Raw genomic sequence first — 19572 nt, 5'->3', positions numbered from 1 at the left:
AGGTAACAGTAAGTTCTTTTTGGAAACTGGGTAATGGGTACATGGAAGATGTTTCTTGTATCCTTATTCTTTACACTGAACACATTCTTTTGTATGGAGTCAACATTTAACAAAAACGATTTACAAAATTAAACAAGTTCTTTCTTACTTTAAATCATTTGCCAAGCATTAATTTGGGCTGCTGACTGAGTCACAGTAACAGGGGAAAATCCCTGAGGGGCCCACATGGCCCCGAGACTACAGAAATGAGAAGTGCTTTGCTCTCTGAGCTCTGATGATACAGCTTCCCATGGGGCAGGTTGGCGAAATTCGAGTGGAGCCTGCCACTCGGGACAGGAAAGTGACTGCTTAGGTTAATAAGTTCCAGTATAGGAAGTGGTGCAGCTGGGGTGGGGAGAACAGATTCTACTGCCAGACCTTTCAAGACCAGAAGCTGAGTAGATTTTTGATGTTACAATGAACCCACCAAGCCTGCTTTCTGGCCCGCTCTCCACTCGCAGCGGGAATTCCCACCTCTGAGCCTCTGTCCACACTGCTGTTTAGATATGAGTGAACAACTCTCAGTTCTAACCATGCCCTTTGCTTCCTTCCTTTGAAGCCCAGCCCTACGAACCATCTCTCTTCAATTCATAACAAGCATGTTTGAATCCAAGAGCCTAAGCCCCAGTTTTCTATACGTATCTGTGCTGACTGCATTACTGAGGTCAACCTTAATCACCCTGGGACTGTCAAACTATTAATGTCCATAAGGATTCTCTGTGCTGGCATTCCACACACACGCAGCAAGGTTCAATGAGCCACAGTACTTACTCTCTGACCTCTATTATTTCAACCATTTAAAAATTGTGGCCACGGGAGGCTGAGGTGGGAGGATCGCTTGAGCCCTGGAGGTCGAGGCTGCAGTGAGCTATAATCCCAGCACTGCACTCCAACCTGGGCGAAAGAGCGAGACCCTGTCTCAAAAATTTAATTAATTAATTAATTAATTAAAAAACAAAAAAAAAGCCGTGGCCAGCAAAAGAAGTAGATTATGATCTCCAGGACAATATGTTTTGTACATAAAATGTATTTGGAGTTTTTTGTTTTCATTAAAGTTGAGGTCCCTCCCTACTGTGATGTCAAATGTCAAACCCAACAATGGGTCACCCCGCAGGACACCACCCCTGCTCGCACCTGTAATCCCAGTCCTTTGGGATGGCGCAGGTAGGTGGATCACTTGAGCCCAGGAGTTCAAGACCAGCCTGGGCAACATGGCGAAACCCTATCTCTACAAAAAACAGAAAAATTAGCTAGGTGTGGTGGTGTGTGCTAGTAGTCCCAGCTACTTGGGGGGCTGAGTCAGGAAGATCGCGTGAGCCAGGGAGGTAGAGACTGCAGTGAGCTATGACAGCTCCACTGCTCTCTAGCCTTGGCCACAGAGCAAGGCCCTAATTTAAAAAAAAAAAAGTGTTATATGAGGCTGGGTTTGGTGGTTCAAGCCTATAATAACCAGCACTTTGGAAGGCTGAGATAGATGGATTGCTTGCGCCCAGGAGTTTGGGACCAGCCTGGGCAACGCAGCGAGATTCTGTCTCTACCAAAAAAAAAAAAAGTTTCCTGGGAGGAGAGGGGGGTAACTTACTTTCCACAGGTACACGCTTGAGAACCTTTTGATTTTTCTACCTTGTGCATGCATTCCCATAGTAAACGTTGTTTTCTTCCTAAACTCTGCATATTTTCTTTTTTGACCCTCAAGAGTCTTCTTCTATCAAGTAACAGTAATTATGGAGCCAGGGACTCGACTAAGCACTTTACATGCATGACCTTATTAATAATTCCACCCAATAAAGTTATATTCAAGGTAACTATTATCCACATTTTACAACTGAGGAAACTGAGGGTTAGAAAGGTCAAGTACTTTGCCCAAGGGCATACAGCTAGTAATTATAAGAAGCAAACATAAGCCCACATATGCCTGGCTTAGGAGTTTGTGTTCCTAACAGCTACCCTATACTGCAGGGGTTTCTTAACTGGGGGTGATTTTGTGCCAGGAGATATTTGGCAATATCTGGAGACATTCTGGGGTGTCACCACTGGAGAAGAGTTACCACTGGCATCTATGGGTAGAGGCCAGAGACGCTACAGGAACCCACCCCCCACAACAAAGACTTATCTGGCCCCAAATGTCAGAAGTGTCAAGGTTGAGAAACCCTGCTATACTGGAACAAGTCAAAAAGACAGAGAAACCATCTTCTGACCAAAACTCTCACAGTTAAGGTCAGAGTTCACCATGTCTATTTCCCGTATGACAGCCAAATGCCCAATAAACAAGAAGCATGCTCAGCCCTCAATTACATGGAGTTTTCTCCAGCCCCAAATGCCAGTTTCTCCTCAGCCAATCAAGACTGATCATCCACTCATCCGACACTTGCTGAGCGCCTGCTGTGTGCCAGGAAACAAGCTACACAGTGGCAGTACCAGGATAAATAAGACCCTGTCCTGCATCCAAGATGCTGGCGGTCTCATGGGAAGACAGGCAAGGAAGTCTCGGATCATAATTGAGGTGAAAATGTGTTAATAGAGATCAAAAACAGGATGCTAAGAAGTCGCAGGGGAGGGGCTCCAAACTCACTTGGATTGGGGGAACTGGGAATGGCTCAGAAAAGGCTTCCCAGAAGCATCTGAACTTGAAGGAATTAAACAGGCAGAGAGAATCCTCAAAACACCCCTTAGCAGATCTCTCAGGATATGGTCTTTGAGTACCCAAGGTTTGATGACTTTAATTAGAAAGCTTGGGGGAACTCTCCCAGAAAACAGTGGGGGCACAGAGTAGTCCTTGACTGTCCATGCACAACCTGGATAGCCCCTGCCACAGGGCAGGATGGCAACCTGGCGTCCCCACAGGTTTGGGCCTTCCTCAACTTCAAACCTGACTGGCCTCCAGCTTCCAACCAGCCTGTACCTTGCAGCAGGAGGTAAGTAACATTTCATAAATGTCCACTATACCAGGGGTTCCCAACCCCTGGGCCACAAACCACTACTGGTCCATGGCCTGTTAGGAAGTGGGCTGCATGGCAGGTGAGTGGCAGGCGAGTGAGCACGCAAGTGAGTGAAGCTTCAACCTGTATTTACAGCCGCTCCCCATCACTTGCCATTACCACCTAAGCTCCGCTTCCTGTCAGATCAGCAGCAGCATTAGATACTCACAGGAGCTCAATCCCTATTGTGAGCTGCACATGTGAAGGATCTAGGTTGTGAGCTTCTCATGAAAATCTAATGCCTGATGATGTGTCACTGTCTTCCATCAACCCCAGATGGGATCGTCTAGTTGCAGGAAAAGCAGCTCAGGACTCCCACTGACTCTACATGATGGTGAGTTGTACAATTATTTCATTATATATTACAATGTAATAGTAATAGAAATAAAGTACATAATAAATGTAATGTGTTTAAGTCAACCTGAAACCACCTCCCACCCCCACCCCTCAGCCCCCTTTCTGTGAAAAAATGGTCTCCTACAAAACTGGTCCCTGGTGCCAAAAAGGTTGGGGGGTGCGGGCCGTGCCACAGCTGGTGGTCCCAGGTGCACGGGGGCCAAGGGGGCACGAGGCAGTAGTGTGGGGACTCCGGGTCCCAGAGGCCGCCCATGGGGTGGGAAGTGTGAGGCCACTGCCTGCCTGGGCCTCGGAGGGTGGGGGGAGCAGGGCAGGGAGATGATAAATTGACCATTATCTCAGGATGTCTCTTTCTGGCTGCCAATATCTTCACCATCGCCAGCATCACCAACCCAGACTGGCTCAACACCAGGGAGTCTGTGGGAGCACTCACTGTGGGCCTCATGGGACAGTGTCAAACAAAGCATGGACGAGAGGGGATGTGCATCCCTCCCCAGCTTCCCCTGGAGTGGGTCACCACGCTGTTTTTTGTCATCTGGGAATCATTTCATTGACTGTAAAATTCCCCTTAGACAGACGGAGGCAGCTAGGACTCTGGAGTCAGGTGTGAATCTGCCCTCCCATTGATTGTCACATGTGGTTTGCTGGTGGCTTCCCACTGGGGAAGACAAGCTACAAAATATGTTCGATGGATAGCATTCACTGGGATGATGCTTTTCTGTATGGCTGCTGTCATATTTCCAATAGGATTTTACATCAATGAAGTCAGAGGTCAACCTTATAAATTACCCAACAACACAGTAGTTGGGTCATCATATATATACACACACACTATATATATACACTATATATATAAAATATATATTTTGCTGACAGAAAAAAAAAAAACGAAAAGGTTGGGGAGTGCTGCACTATGCAGCAAACCCTGTGAATTACCTGCCTGACCTCATGTAATTCTCCAAACAATTCTGTGAATTACCTGCCTGTCCTCACGTAATTCTCCAAACAATTCTGTCATCCCTATTTTACAGATGAGGAAACTGAGGCTCAGCAATGAAACTGAGTAAAAGGCTTGCTGTCTGATGTGTCAGAAGACAATCTTGTAATTAGGAAAATTAATAGTCATTACTTTTTTTTTTTTTTTTTTAACTCTTTGGGACACAGTTTCAGAAGGAACTGCCTGTCAGGACACAGAGCCACTCAACGGGAGGGCAGATTCACACCTGACTCCAGAGTCCTAGCTGCCTCTATCTGTCCAAGGGGAATTTTACAATGATCAGTCCAAAATGTGCGGTTTGCAACATCTTCACCCCCTCAGGAAAGCCTTCCAGCGCCAGTGCATCCTCCCTCTGTGTGCGCACACCCTCCACCAGCCCTCCAAGGTATTTCCTGCATTGCATTGTGAGGATACACATGGCTGGGAGCACCTGCTCCTGGGATTCAGTCTTACTTGTGCCAGCATCCCTAGCACCCAGCACAATGCCTGACACATGTTGGGCACAGAAACAATGAATGGATAAACAAGCCTGGCCTCCCTGGGCCCAAGCCCTGTAAACCTACCCAAAGCCAGAGGAGCCTGCCTTGGGGACTCAGTGGACCTCCCCTCAGGCTGGGATCACACCCCCAAGACAGTAATCCAGACAGACTGAGGACAGAGCAGGTTCTCTCAGCCAGCTTTTTCTCCAGCACTGAAACAGTCACGATCTGTTCTTTAGCTGTACACCAGATGCAGGAACTGGCTTATGTTTGGGAACCATGTTGTACAAAAATCCCGCCTTAAACATTAGAACCTTAAAAGGAATGAGTGTGTGCTCGCTGCTCTGTGTCCCTTTTTGCCCTAGGGAGATCATACATGATGGCAGGAGCTACAGCAGCCAGCTTGGACCATGAGATGGAAGCCTAAGTTTGAGCAAGAAGAGCCACATTATCAAAGGAATCCTGCTCCCAGATGATCTCACAGAACACAGCAAGCTGCTCTACCAGCTCTGGACTGCGTACTTCCAGAATGTTCAGGAGCAAGGAATATACTTCTGTTTCTGCCACTGTAGATTTCACCTAACTAAAGGTGTGAGCATTGCCCAGTGATCATCCACTCTGGCCTCTCTCTGTAGGTAAAACAATAATAGTAAGATCAACAATTTCCCAACCAAACTGTAACTGGGATTTTGTCATTACTATATAATTTTGAAGAAAAGGCTATCAGGAAAGAATCATTTGAATCATGTTGAACCTAGAGAAAAAGGACAAACTGATCTGATTTGTTTCATCCTTGAGTATTACAGACATACCTCAGATTTCCAGACAGCCCAGGCTACTCTTTTCTGACACTTTGCCTGTGTAAACTCCAGCTTGGCTCCCCTCGTCCGGCTCATTACCTGAATCAATGACACACAAGTGGAAAATCTGATGAGAACCTAAAGGGTACCTGCTCCCTCAGAGCTGCCTTTTCATGTATCCATCAAACATAGACAAATACAGAGTGCTTAGCACAGAGCCTGGCCCAAGGAAGTGCTGAATAAATGGCCTGCTCTGTGCTAGACAACATGCTGACACTGGGACACAAAGATGCACAGACTCAGCCTCAGGCCCTGCTCTCAAGAACTCCAGCTCAATAAGAGACAGGACACAATGTTAAGAAGGAAAAACGACAAGGTTTGTATCCAAGCATTATTGCAGCATTGGCACTGCTCTGGGATATCCTGGACACTTTGTTTCTCATTGCATACCCTACCCTAGGTGAGCTCATCCCCTCCCATGACTTCAGTGACCTTTGATGGTGATAACTACTAGACCACCGCTGAACAGGTGCACTTGAATGTTTTACAGGCATCCAACTCCAACATGTTCAAAACTAAACATATCTGCCCTCCCCCAAATCTGCTCCCCGTACTGCTCCCTATCACATGGAGCAGCATCCAACACCCATCAGTCAAAAACTGGGGTGATCCTGACTCCTCCCTGCCCCTAACTCTCATCAAACTAATCACCAAATTGTGTCAATTCTATCTCTAAAACCATCTCTCCTCACTCTCTGCCTTTAACTCACACCTTTATTTCTCACTTGGATTATTCTAGCAGGCTCTTAATTGGCCTACAGGCCCACCTCCCTTTGATACATTCTTCACTTAGCCAGAGTGATCTTCCTAATCCACAAATCTGATTCGTGGCCAGGCATGGTTGCACATGCCTATAATCCCAGTACTTTGGGAGGCTGAGGCGGGAGGATCATTTGAGGCCAAGAGTTCGAGACCAGTCTGGGCAACATAGTGAGACCCCATCTCTACTAAAAATTTAAAAAATTAGCCAGGTGTTGTGGTGCACGCCTGTAGTCCCAGCTAGTTGGGAGGCTGAGGCAGAAGGATCACTTGAGTTCAGATCAAGGCTGCAGTGAACTATGATTATGCTGCCACTGCACTCCAGCCTGGGTGACAGAGCAAGATGTAGTCTCAAAAACAAAAACAAAAACAAAAAACCTGATTCTTTTATTTCAGGCTGGAAATAAAAGAATCCTCCCACCTCAGCCTTCCAAGAAGCTGGGACCACCAGAGGTGTGCTCCACCATGCCTGGCTATTTTTTTTCCTTTTTTTTTTTTTTTTTTTAAATAAAGATGGGGTCTTGCCATGTTGCCCAGGCTTGTCTCAAACTCCTGGGCTCAAATGATCATCCCACGTTGGCCTCCCAAAGTGCTAGAATTACAGAGTAAGCCACCGCACCTGGCCACAGATCTGATTCTTAAATGGCTTCCCATTAACCTAAAGTTTAAAGTCCTTAACTAGGTTTACAACGTCCCCTAAGACCAGACCACAGCTTGCTGCTGCTTTTTTTTTTTTCTTTTTTGAGACGGAATCTCGCTCTGTCGCCCAGGCTGGAGTGCAATGGCGCCGTTTCGGCTCACTGCAACCTCCGCCTCCCGCGTTCAAGCGATTCTCATACCTCAGCCTCCCGAGCAGCTGGGACTACAGGCGCGCGCAAGCACGACCGGCTAATTTTTGTATTTTTAGTAGAGACGGGGGTTTCACCATATTGGCCAGGCTGGTCTCGAACTCCTGACCTCAAGTGATCTGCCCGCCTGGGCCTCCCAAAGTGCTGAGATTACAAGCGTGAGCCACCAAGCCCGGCCCAGTCTGCTTCTTTATTTAGCCTGATCTCTCTCTCCTCTCTCTACGAAGATGAGTTTTCTCACAAACTACACCCTTAACTGAGAATACCCGTTTTCCTGCCTCACTCCGCTGAGCTTCCCTTAGATCTTAGCTTTCTGGGGGACAGGAGCCTCCCGGGATTCCCCCTAGGCTGAGTGATGTGTCTCTACTCCGTGCTTCAGAGGAAGGAGGGCTTTCTGCCCTCGCAGCAGTATCAGAATTGCTGATTTACCTGTATGTCTCCCACATGGGTCTCTGAGCTCTGGGTGACGATGGTGATACAATTAATAACAGCAACAAACACACAGCATTTACTTTGTACCCATAAGTGTTCTAGGAGCCTCATTTCCCCTTTATTACAATCTTAGGAGGCTGATTTTATTATCATCTCTGCTTAAAGGATGAATAAACCCAGGCAGAGAGAAAGAGCCAAAAGTGCCTAAGGTCACACAGCAGGGAATGGGGATTCAAACCCCGCTGCTGGGCTCCACGATTCACACTCCTAACTCCAGGATCGAGGATCCTGGAGGATCGAGTCCGCCCGCATGACTCGCTCTAGCTTCAGCATCTATCAGGTGCTGAACCACCGTCCGCAGTATGAATGAATGAATGAAATGATTTTATACAGGGACAGCGTCGGCCTCCTCTCTGTCAGCTCCTCCTAGGCCCGGGCAGCCCCGCTCCCTCCCGCCCCGGCCGGCCGACGGGAGCTGCCCCGGCACTGCGCTCCTCGCGGCCGCAGAACGCCCACCCTCGACAGCGCGCGGGGTCAAGGGGCGGTGACAGCCGTGCGGCGGGGGCGGAGATGCTACCAGCTGGGGTGTCATCCAGCCCGGGAGGTGACACGCGCCCCCTCGCCCGGGCGGTCGCTCTGGCCGCCCACTCCCCGCCAGCACGCCCGGCGACGCCCCCCGCCCCGCCACCCCACAATCTCCCGCCCAGCGGTGTCCCCTCAGCCCCGGTTGGCGTCCCATTCCACTTCCCTCCCCTCCCCCACACAACCGTCACCGGCGTCCCACCGCGCCCCATCCTCCGCCGCCTCCGCCCCGGCTCCCGGGACTTCCCCGGCCCCGGGCGATTGTTGACCCTCACCTGCCATGTCCCGGACCCCACCGCAGAGGGAGGTGCATCACGGCCGCGAGAAGGCCGGGGACAGCACTCCAGAGCAGACAAAGGGCGCCGCCATGTTAGAGTCGGGCGGAACCGACCTCGCAGGCTTCCCGGCTGCAACTTCCGGCGCATGCGCAGCGTCCTCGCTAGGAGAGCGCCCATAGACAGACGCATGCGCCTAGCTATCCAAAAGTTCCACCTTACAGTACTTCTGCGCTGAGAGTTGTCCTCATTGTACCCCTGCCTTGGTTTCTCTTCCAAATATAACAGTAACATCATGTGTTCAGCTCTTACTGTGTGCCAGGCACTGTGTTAAGCGCTTTACATGCATTATCTCTTTAAATCCTCACACCAATTATAAGATAGTATTATTCTCCTAATTTTAAAAAAGGGAAAACAGACTCAAAGTGTAAATCAATGTCCATGGTCACATATCTTGTAAGTGGTGGACCGGAGATATGAATCTACTTGTGGCTTCAAAGCTGCAGATCCCAGTTGTGTTTTTCTACCTTCTAAACCGAACATTATCCCCTTCCCTGATTATCTTGGACGTGAATAAAGGTGTCTGAAAACAAAAGTGTCTGCAGACTTGCATGGCCCCTCCGTGGCCCCTCTTCTACCTTTTTGGTAGCTCTAGGCCACTGACTTCTCCACTTTCTCACAGTCTGAGGGCTTTCTCCTTTGTTTACTTCTAGGCCTGCTTATTTTCCATAATCTATAATTTTAACAACACTCTTGCCACTACTGTAAGCTCTTTTGCTCCCTTGTCTTTTTGTCACATGGATTTGGTAAGAATACCAACGCTGTGTGAATCCAAACGCACCTTTTCTCTTTGTTAGCTCCCAAACAGCCAAGCACAGCTGAAGAAAGTATGCAGTGGGGAGACTGTTCCCTAGAGATTCATGTCCACTAGCCTTCAGTGGGACTGCAACATATGCCAATCTGGCAACTCACTCCTGTCTTCACAATGGCTAGAGAAAGAAAAAAAGCCCAGCAGTTGACTTCACCCCTTCTTGTCTTTTGTTTTTTTTTTTTTTTTTTTTGGAGACAGAGTCTCGCTCTGTCTTCCAGGCTGGAGTGCAGTGGCGCTGTCTCGGTTCACCGCAAGCTCCGCCTCCCGGCTTCACGCCATTCTCCTGTCTCAGCCTCCAGAGTAGCTGGGACTACAGGCGCCCGCCACAACACCTGGCTAATTTTTTGTATTTTTAGTAGAGACGGGGTTTCACCATGTTAGCCAGGATGGTCTCGATCTTCTGACCTCGTGATCCACCTGCCTCAGCCTCCCAAAGTGCTGGGATTACAGGCGTGAGCCGCCGTGCCCAGCCGTCTTTCTTTTCTTTTTTTTTTTTTTTAGATGGGGTCTCGCTATGTTGCCCGGCTGGACTGAAACCCCTAGGCTTAAGCATCCCATTTCAACCTCCCCAGTAGCTGAGACTACAGGCATGTGCACCCACAACTGACTAACTTCACCCGTTCTTTTTAACTATATTTTTAATTTTTATTTCAGTAGATTTTGGGGAACACATGGTGTTTGGTTACATGGATAAGTTCTTTAGTGATGATTTCTGTGATTTTGGGGGACCCATGACCTGAACAGTGTACATTCTACCCAAGGTGTAGTCTTTTTTTTTGAGATGGAGTCTCGCTCTGTTGCCCAGGCTGGAGTGCAGTGGCGCCATCTGGGCTCACTGCAAGTTCCGCCTCCCGGGTTCACGCCATTCTCCTCCCTCAGCCTCCCGAGTAGCTGGGACTACAGGCGCCCGCCACCAAGCCCGGCTAATTTTTTGTATTTTTAGTAGAGACGGGGTTTCACCGTGTTAGCCAGGATGGTTTCGATGTCCTGACCTCGTGATCCGCCCGCCTCGGCCTCCCAAAGTGCTGGGATTACAGGCGTGAGCCACTGCGCCCAGCCAACCCAAGGTGTAGTCTTTTATCCCTCACCCCTCCCACCTTTCCCCTTGAGTTCCCAAAGTCCATTGTGTCATTCTTATGCCTTTGCGTCCTCATAGCTTAGCTCCCACCTAAAAGTGAGAGCATATGATATTTGGTTTTCCATTCCTGAGTCACTTCATTTAGAATAATGGTCTCTAGCTCCATCCATGTTGCTGCAAATGCCATTATTTCATTCCTTTTTATGGCTGAGTAGTATTCCATGTTATATATATATACCACATTTTCTTTATCCACTCGTGCATTGATGGGCATTTGAGATGGTTCTATATGTTTGCAATTGTGAACTGTGCTGCTACAAACATGCGTGTGGAAGTGTATTTTTCATATAATGACTTATTTTCCTCTGGGTAGATACCCGCTAGTGGGATTGCTGGATCTAATGACAGATTTACTTTTAGTTCTTTAAGGAACATCCATATTGTTTTCCACAGTGGTTGTGCTAGTTTACATTCCCACCAGCAGTGCAAAAGTGTTCCCTTTTCACCACAACCATGTCAACATCTATCATTTTTTCATTTTTGATTGTGGCCATTCATGCAGGAGTAGGTATGGCATTATGGTTTTGATTTGCATTTCCCTGATGATTAGTGATATTGAGCATTTTTTCACGTTTGTTGGCCATTTGTGTATCTTCTTTTAAGAACTGTCGGGCCGGGCGCGGTGGCTCACGCCTGTAATCCCAGCACTTTGGGAGGCCGAAGTGGGCAGATAGCCTGAGGTCAGGAGTTCGAGACCAGCCTGGTCAACATGGCGAAACCCCGTCTCTACTAAAAAATAAAAAATAAAAAAAAATAGCCAGCATCGTGGCGGGCACCTGTAGTACCAGCTACTCAAGAGGCTGAGGCAGGGAGAATTGCTTGATCCTGAGGCTGCAGTGAGCTAAGATTGTGCCACTGCACTCCAGCCTGGGCGACAGTGTGAGACTCTGTCTCAAAAAAAAAAATAAGAATTGTCTATTCATGTCCTTAGCATGTGACTTTTTAATAGGATTATTTGCTTTTTTCTTGCTGATTTGTTTGAGTTCCTTGTAGATTCTGGGTATTAGTTCTTTGTTGGATTCATAGTTTGTGAAAATTTTCTCCCACTCTGTGGGTTGTCTGTTTACTCTGCTGATTATTTATTTTGCTGTGTAGAAACTTTTTAGTTTAATTAGGTCACATTTATTTATATTCATTTTTGTTGCATTTGCTTTTGGGTTCTTAGTCATAAAGTCTTCGCCTAAGCCAATGTCCAGAAGAGTTTTTCCAATGTTGTCTTCTAGAATTTTTGTGGTTTCAGGTCTTAGATTTCAGTCTTTGATCTATCTTGAGTTGATATTTGTATAAGGTGAGAGATGAGGATACAGTTTCATTCTTCTATGTGTGGCTTGCCAATTATCCCAGTACTATTTACTGAATAGGGTGTCCTTCCCCCCTTTATATTTTTGTTTGCTTTGTTGAAGATCCATTGGATATAAGTATTTGGCTTTATTTCTGGGTTCTCTATTCTGTTCGTTTGGTCTATGTACCTATTTTATTCCAGTACCGTGCTGTTTTGGCGACTATAGCCTTGTAGTATAGTTTGAAGTTGGGTAATGTGATGCTCCCAGATTTGTTCTTTTTGCTTAGTTTTGCTTTGGATATGCAGGCCCCTTTTTGGTTCCATACTTCCCCATTTCTTAAAAAAAATTTTTTTTAATCATAGTAAGAAAACTTAACATGAGAGCTGTCCTCTTAAGAATTTGTTCTTTCTCTTCAACTTTTATTTTAAGTTCAAAGGTACATGTGCAGGAGGTGCAGGTTTGTTACATAGGTGGTAATATATGACCCATGTTTACTTTAGGTTGAACTAATGTTTGGACTTAACATTTAAATGTATTACAGGCCAGGTGTGGTGGCTCATGCCTGTAATCCCAGCACTTTGGGAGGCCAAGGCAGGAGGATCGCTTGAGACTGGGAATTGGAGACAAGCCTGGGCAACATAATGAGACTCCCCCTCATCTCTACTAAAAATAAAAGCTTAGCTGGGTGTAGTAATGCATACCTGTAATCCCAGCTACTTGGGAGGCTGAGGCAGGAGGATCACTTCAGCCCAGGAGTTCGAGGCTGCAGTGACCTATGATTGTGCCACTGCATTCCAGCCTGGGTGACAAACCAAGACCCTGTCTCTAAAAAAAATTTTAAATAAATGTATTACAATTAGGCCCTATATGTCAAAAGGTCTTTTCAGGGCACAAAAGCATTCAAGTGCACAGCCTCTGTAAACTGTCCAGGACCAGTCCCTGGTTGGTGGTCTTCTTAGCTGGAGAAAGTTATCGAAATCACCTTTGTCCAAAGCTGTAGTTACGGCTGGTGGAACAGGAGTTCCAGTTGGCCTCTGTGAGCTGAATGAGTCGTAATTGTCTTAATACTGTTTATCTCGAGGCAAGTACTCGTTTAGCTGCTAGAGAAAAAGAAAAACCTTGTGGCAATTGAACATAGTTTATTCTTTAAGGTAGGAGTGCACGGCTGAACCCTTGCCTGGCACAGCCTTAGGTCCTGTCTATAATTTGGGATGTTATTGCCACAGTCTGTTCTGTCAGTCTTATTGTCTCTATTTTAACTTTAACGCTCATCAGTTGTTATGTCTAAAATACAAATAGGGCCGGGCATGGTGGCTCACATATGTAATCCCAGCACTTTGGGAGGCTGAGGCGGATGGATCGCTTGAGGTCAGGAGTTCGAGACCAGCCTGGCCAACGTGGTGAAACTCTGTCTCTACTAAAAATACAAAAATTAGCTGGGCATGGTGGTGTGTGCCTGTAATCCCAGCTACTCGGGAGGCTGAGGCAGGAGAATCTCTTGAACCCGGGAGGTGGAGGTTGCAGTGAGCCAAGATTGCTGCACTGCACTTCAGCCTGGGTGACAGAGCAAGACGCTGTCTCAAAATAAATAAATAAATAAATAAATAAAACTAATAAGTATATCAAGGTGTGTTGTTTTAGTCTGTTCTCACGCTGCTAATAAAGGCATACCCAAGACTGGGTAATCTGTAAAGGAAAGAGGTTTAGTTGACTCACAATTCAGCATGACTGGGGAGGCCTCAGGCAACTTCCAATCACGGTGGAAGGGGAAGCAAACACATCCTTCTTCACATGGCAGCAGCAAGAAGGAGAATGAGCAAAAGGAGGAAAAGCCCCTTATAAAACCATCAGAAAGGCTGGGCGTGGTGGTTCATGCCTGTAATCCCAGAAATTTGGGAGGCCAAAGCGGGTGGATCACTTGAGGTCAGGAGTACCAGGCCAACATACTGAAACTCCATCTCTAGTAAAAATAGTGAGTCTCCGTCTAAAACAAAAACAAAAACAAAACATCAGATATCCTGAGAACTTACTCTCACTCACTATCCTGAGAACAGCAGCATGGGGGTAATCACCCCCATGATTCAATCACCTCCCACCGGGTCCCTCCCACAACACGTGGGGTTTATGGAAACTACAATTCAAGATGAGATTTGGGTGGGGACACAGCCAAACCATATCACGTGTCTAACCTCCCACTCTGTTGTAGCTGGGAACTCAGTCTCTAAGGTTTTTCTGGGGTCCCCTTAGCCAAAAGGAGGTCCGTTCAGTTGGTGGGGGACTTGGGATTTTATTTTTAGTTTACAGTGGAATCATGCTGGATTTGTCCTTCTGTACTGGCTTATTTCACATAGCACAATGTCCTTAAGGTTTATCACTGTTGTCAAATTTTGCAGAATTTCTTTTTTAAAGGCTGAATAATATTCTATCTTATGTATATACCGTATTTTGTTTAACCATTTGTCTGTCAATGGACCCTTGGTTGGGTTGTTTCCACATTTTGGCTATTGTGAATAAATGCTACAATGAACAGTGGAGCACGAATATCTCTTCAAGGTCCTGATTTCAATTCTTTTAGATAAAGACCCAGAAGTGGGATTTCTGGATCCTATGGTGGTTCTATTTTTAATTTTTTGAGGAATCCCCATATACCGTTCTTCATAGTGGCTGCACCATTTTGCATTCCACCAACAGTACACAAAGGTTCCAATTTTTCCACATCCTTACCAACACTTGTATTTCACCTCTTCTTTTACAGGGAGAATAATAGCAGATCTGTTAGGAACCTTCTTGTCTTCCCAATATTAAGCATACAAATCTATCCCCGGGTCTATCTGTGTTAGATGTGATCAATCAGGACTCAGCATCCATTCTTTCCAGAATCTAAAATGCTAAAAATGTATTTCCGCTGGGCGTGGTGGCTCACGCCTGTAATCCCAGCACTTTGGGAGGCCGAGGCAGGTGGATCACCTGAGGTCAGGAGTTTGAGACCAGCCTGACCAACATGGAGAAACACTGTCTCTACTAAAAATTAAAAATTAGCTGAGTGTGGTGGCGCATGCCTGTAATCCTAGCTACTCAGGAGGCTGAGGCAGGAGAATCGCTTGAACCCGGGAGGCGGAGGTTGCAGTGAGCCAAGATTGTGCCATTGCACTACAGCCTGGGTAACAAGAGTGAAACTCCATCTCAAAAAAAAAAATGTATTTCCCAGACTCAGCTGCAATTAGAATCCCACATATGGATGGGTTCTGCCAGTTAGTGGGATTTGGAAGAAGGAAGTGAGGCTGTAGCCATAGTCCTGCTGCTTTTGGCTGATATCTGCTGGCAAGCAAGGTCATGGCTGTTTATAATTGCACCATACAGCTTCAAATAAGAAAAGATTTGGGGTTTAAATTCTTGGCTCAAGGCAGGGTCAGATAACCTGGGGTCATTCCTGGCTACTGCAATAGATGTATCATCTCTTATAGCCACGGGGCTTATGTAGCCAAAAATTGAAGAGAGTTCATCCCATGGGTTGCTGATTTGTAATGTAATTGTTATGTAGGCTGTATTCACAGCCTGACCAGGTGCATGGAACAGGAAAAAGTGGCTCTCGGGAACTGAAATAGGGATGTTTGGGTGGATGCAGATGATTTTGTGTTCCCTGACTACCCATATCCAAAGTCCAGTGAGATTCCTTTGCTGATAGAAGCAGCCCCTTCTTCCATCTGACCAGGCTGATTCTGCTTTCTCTGGGGAGTGTGTAATGACCTCACCCGGGGAAGTTATTTTGCAAGAGGAATCTAATTCTCGTGAACACTCCACTGCCCATTGTTTGTTTCCAGATCTATAATGAAAGCCAGATTCCAGGATGAGCCAGGAGACAGGCACAGAGTCTGACCAAGGAGGATATGGCTTCTACAACAAAATAAAACATCAAACAAACAAACAAGGCTTAGCTAAGTAAGTGAGCTGAAGCCTAGGGAATATGGGTGCTACCTCAGAAAGGAAAGAATATAACATTTGGCTGAATTTATCAATATAATATGTTACAGAGATTTGGGGTTTTAAAGTTCCAGCTGGAAATGGTTCTAACAAGTCAACTGGTTGATTAAACTCTGGATCAACAGTGGTCTTTATAAAACGAAGTTGAGTGGAGATGCCAGAAACTGCTTAGAATATTACAGAAGAGGAATCCAAGAATTTGCACTTGATGGCTGAGACAGGACAGGAGTTAAGTATACATGTGTTGATTGAGTGAGTGAATGATTACAACTTGCCTGGTTTCTCATTAAGTGCCACTGATTCAGTTATATGACTAACCAGGTCCCTCAACCCCAAGCTTCTCCCCTCCAATATTCTTGCCCCACCCCACCCTCAGTCAGTCACCAAAGTGACACACAGCACCCCTCACCATCTCCAGAGTCTCCAGCCTAAACCTCATCCACTTTCTACTCTAACGCCCCCTCAAAGCTCAGTTACTATTCACATGTGGGCAACCCTGCATTTTCCCTATAAGGATAACTTTTTAAGCAGTTGGCCACCCTGTAGACATAAACTTGAAGAAGTGTAGATAAACCTTGTAGACTTAAACTTGAAGAGCTGTTGATAGACCAATGGCTGTTTATACAATTTAATTTACCAACTTGATTGCACAAATCTTAAAAATCACAAATTATATAACACAGCAGCATACTAATTCATAAATATTGCTTTTCTTCTTCTGTTTACTTGTCATGAAATGATTTTCTTAACTCTTCCCAGAAATCCTTGGCATATACTTTTTAGTTCCCATCCATTTTGAAAATGTTATAAATTACACAAAAGTGAAAGTAATAAGACATGTTCTCTATTTCCATCATCCAGATTCAATAGTTAAGTTTTGCTACACATTCTTAATATATTCTTCCTTTCTTTTTTCTTTTTTTTTTTTTTTGAGATGGAGTCTCACTCTGTTGCCCAGGCTGGAGTGCAGTGGTGTGATCTCAGCTCACTGCAATCTCCACCTCCCACGTTCAAGTGATTCTCCTGCCTCAGCCTCCTGAGTACCTGGGACCACAGGCATGTGCCACCATGCCTGGCTAGTTTTTGTATTTTTAGTAGAGACAGTGTTTTGCCATGTTGGCCAGGCTGGTCTCAAACTCTTGACCTCAGGTGATCTGCCCGCTTCAGCCTTCCAAAGTGCTGGGATTACAGGCGTGAGCCATTGCGCCCAGCCTGAAGAAGTACTTTAAAGCAAATCCCAGATCATGTCATTCCACCGTGCATGATGATGATACCTCAGTGTGCAACTGTAAAAAAAATTCCACAATGCCCTGATCAGGCCTAACAATAAGAAGAATTATTCTTTGGAATAATTTAATATTCAGCCATAATCAAATTTTGCTAATTGTCTCCAAGTGTCTTTTTATGATTGCTTTGTTCAAATCAGGATCCATACAAAGTCCTCCCAACCACAGTCACAATTGTGTGGTGGTGTTTTTAAAATTGTCTTTTGAGTCACTTTTATTCCAAAGTCATTCCTTTCCTTGTTTTTTGTTTGTTCCCTCTTGTTGCCTTGACGCAGAAATAGGGACTGTTGTCCCACAGAATTCCCACATTCTGGAATTCTGTTTGCTTCCTTATACTGTCATTTAACTAGCTTCTCTGTCTCCCTGTTTCCTGTAAATAAGCCCTCAAGGCCTGAGTAGATTCAGGTCTAACTTTTTATTATTTATTTGAGACAGAGTCTCACTCTGTCACCCAGGATGGAGTGCAGTGGTGCAATCTTCTCTCACTGCAACCTGCGCCTCCCAAGTGCAAGCGATTCTCATGCCCCAGCCTCCTGAGTAGCTGGATTACAGGCATGCGCTACCACGCCCGACTAACTTTTGTATTTTTAGCAGAGGTGGGGCTTCACCATGTTGGCCAGGCTAATCTTGAACTTCTGACCTCAAGTGATCCATCTGCCTTGGCCTCCCAAAGTGCTGGGATTATGGGCATGAACCACCACACCCAGGCCTGGGTCTAATTTTTAAAAATTTATTATTGTTATTATTATTTTTTAGAGGCAGGATCCCATTCTGTCACCCAGGCTGGAGTGTGGTGGTGTGATCATGGCTCACTGCAGCCTCAAACTCCTGGGCTCAAGCAATCCTCCTGCCTCAGCCTCCCAAGTAGTTGGAACTATAGGTATGCACCACCGTGCCTGGCTAATTTTTAAATTTTTTTTTATAGAGACAGTGTCTTGCTATGTTGCCCAGGCTGAGCATGAACTCCTGGGCTCAAGCAGTCCTTGAACTTTGGCCTCCTAAAATGCTGGGATTCTAGGCATGAGCCACCAGGTCCGGCCCAGATCCAACTTTTTTTGGTAGGAGCATTTCACAGGTTTTGCTGAGTGCTTCCGGGAAGTCACATCATGGGCCCCCTTGGTGGGTCTGCGTGGCAGCAATCTGACTTTCCCTTTGGGAATTTCCCCATCAACCTTCCAAGCAATGGGTTTTTCTTTTGAAGATCTCTGAGTCATTGATTTCATTAGGGGTTGTAAAATAATGCATTTCTATCGTTCTTTCCACATCTATGAGCTGGAATTCTTCTGTAAACAGGAATTTCCCCACATCAATCAGGGTTATGTGGTTACCTGAAAACATAGTTCATTGAGGAAAGGCAGGATACAGCTTATTTCCTTTCTTAAAATACAACAACTTTATTGAGATATAATTCACATACATACAATTCATTCTTGTAGAGCGTACAGATCAGTGGTTTTTGGTATATTCAGAGTTGTGCAACCATCACCACTAATTTCAGAACAGTTTCATTACCCCCAGAAGCATCTCCATGCCCATTAACAGACACTTCCCATTCCTTCCTCCCCTCTCAGCTCCTGACAACCACTGATCTGCTTCATCTCTATGAATTTGCCTATTCTAGGCACTTCCTATAAATGGAATCATACAACACGTCGTCTTTTGTGACTCGACTCCTCTCCCCTCCCTTCCCTTCCCCTCCCCTCCCCTCCTCTCTCTTCCCTTCCCTTCTCTTTTGAGACAGGGTCTCACTCTGTCGCCCAGGCAGGAGTGCCACTGGCACAATCTCAGCTCACTGCAACCTCCCCATCCTGTGTTCAAGCAATTCTCCTACCTCAGCCTCCCGAGTAGCTGGGATTACAGGTGCACGCCACCACACCCGGCTAATTTTTGTATTTTTAGTAGAGATGGATTTCACCATGTTGACTGGGCTGGGCTCGAACTCCTAACCTTAAGTGATCCACCAGCCTTGGCCTCCCAAAGTGCTGGGATTCCAGGTGTGAGGCACTGCTCCCGGCCACTTGATTTTCAAGGTTCATTCACGCTGTGGCATGTGTCAGTACTTCAGCATTTTTTTATTGTCAAATATATTCTAATGTATGAATACACCACAGTTGATTTTTCAGCTGATGAACATTTGGGTTCTTTTCACTTTTGCTGTTATTAATAATGCTCCAATGAACATTCATATAAAGGTTTTGATTTTGTTTTGTTTTTGAAACAGGGTCTCACTCTGCCACCCAGGCTGGAGTGCAGCGGCGCAATCTCGGCTCACTGCCACCTCTGCCCCCTGGGTTCAAGCAATTCTTGTGCCTCAGCCTCCTGAGTAGCTGAGACCACAGGCATGCACCGCCACAGCCCAGCTAACGTTTTGTATTTTTAGTAGAGTCAGGGTTTCTCCATGTTGGTC

At 46.1% G+C, this 19572-nt stretch overlaps 1 protein-coding gene across 4 annotated transcripts in view; it reads right to left on the bottom strand.

Moving 5' to 3' along the window:
* Positions 1-8764, bottom strand: part of ZBTB17 (zinc finger and BTB domain containing 17) — a 32801-nt gene extending 24037 nt beyond the window's left edge. For 2 of the 4 annotated variants that reach the window (XM_003806245.5, XM_034956147.3), the window contains exons 1-2: positions 8607-8764; positions 5663-5749 (exon numbers count right to left, since the gene is read on the bottom strand). The gene's annotated coding sequence lies outside the window, so the exon portion shown is untranslated. The remainder of the gene's footprint in view (positions 1-5662; positions 5750-8606) is intronic. The other 2 variants (XM_003806244.4, XM_034956154.3) reach the window with 1 other exon arrangement.
* Between the last annotated feature and the right edge of the window lie 10808 nt (positions 8765-19572).

Source organism: Pan paniscus, chromosome 1 (assembly GCF_029289425.2).
Source record: "Pan paniscus chromosome 1, NHGRI_mPanPan1-v2.0_pri, whole genome shotgun sequence".
In the NCBI taxonomy this organism is placed as follows: Eukaryota; Metazoa; Chordata; class Mammalia; order Primates; family Hominidae; genus Pan; species Pan paniscus.
This window is presented reverse-complemented; position numbering and strand designations above follow the sequence as displayed.